Source organism: Cyprinodon variegatus, unplaced genomic scaffold (genome assembly GCF_000732505.1).
Source record: "Cyprinodon variegatus isolate N-32 unplaced genomic scaffold, C_variegatus-1.0 Scaffold862, whole genome shotgun sequence".
Lineage (NCBI taxonomy): Eukaryota > Metazoa > Chordata > Actinopteri > Cyprinodontiformes > Cyprinodontidae > Cyprinodon > Cyprinodon variegatus.
The window spans coordinates 45,151-46,203 of record NW_015151315.1 but is presented as its reverse complement, the minus strand read 5'-3'; the positions used below and the strand labels follow the sequence as shown (position 1 = coordinate 46,203).

The 1,053-nt window shown below is 47.0% G+C and overlaps 1 protein-coding gene across 1 annotated transcript in view; it reads left to right on the top strand.

Annotated features, from left to right (window-relative positions):
• The first annotated feature begins 595 nt into the window (after positions 1-595).
• Positions 596-1,053, top strand: part of slc16a3 (solute carrier family 16 (monocarboxylate transporter), member 3) — a 31,756-nt gene continuing 31,298 nt past the window's right edge. The window contains exon 1 of the mRNA XM_015397431.1: positions 596-690. The gene's annotated coding sequence lies outside the window, so the exon portion shown is untranslated. The remainder of the gene's footprint in view (positions 691-1,053) is intronic.

Here is a 1,053-nt window from a genome sequence, read left to right as displayed (position 1 = left end):
GAGGATGAAGAGAGCACATCCAGTTAGTCACAGTCAGAGAAACAGGACTACACTGGAAAACAGGCCAAGCTCCAACATCTAGAAACAAGGGTTCCTTAGATAGAAAACTTTAAATCAATCTGACTGGATGATCTGGCTGAATTGTAAAGTGCGTTGAGATGACATGATGTGAATTGGAGCTATAGAAATAAACTGTCCTGAATTGAATGATTATTATTTCCTAACTCTGCTATGAATATAAATAATTTGGAGCTCAGAACACCTGAGGATCTCCTGGCAGGTGGTGCTTTGTGCTGAAGCACATTTAGTGAACACCGCCTCTGAAAGCTCAGCTGTGTCTCTATATCTGTGGGCGCTGCTCATCCATCATCAACATCCAGCAGAGATGCAGCTCCGAAGCTCGGTGCAGCCGCTGGGCTGGCGGTGACGTCACTGCCTGCACGGGCCGGTAGAAAAACAACGTCATTAACACAGTGAAGCAGACTTCCTGATACCTGTGGAAGCCCTGCATTCAGAGGGCGTTAGGACCCAGCGGCTGCTCCGTGCGCCGCCTCTCTGACGCTCTGCAGGCAGACGTGCAGGTTGAAGCGGCGCTCCGGTGCTGAGGCTGGATGACGGACGGATCCCGGCTCCATCATCCGGTGCGGCGCACAACTGTTTGCTCCTCCTGCTCCTCATCCGGACCAACAGGTAGTCTATCTTTATCTTTTATTTATTTACAACAGACGTCTGTAGACAACACAGGTTTATGGACGGATCCGTTTACTGGTGCTGTTAATTCCGGGATGGCTGCGTGACTTTTTATTGATGTTTTAGAGGCAGAGGCTGCAGCAGCAGGGAAGGCGCTCTGATGTTTGGACTGAAGGTAGATCAGATCAGAATGTTCTCAACTCAGGAAGTCTGCTTTTAATCTCTGATGCTTTTATTTTGAAATGAAAACATTCAGCTCAATATGTTATCAGCTGAGGCTGAGGGGGTTTAATTAAAAACTTCCTCCAAGGTTTATTTAGAATGTTTTCTGCCTTTGCTCACAATTGGTTTCATTTTTGTTTT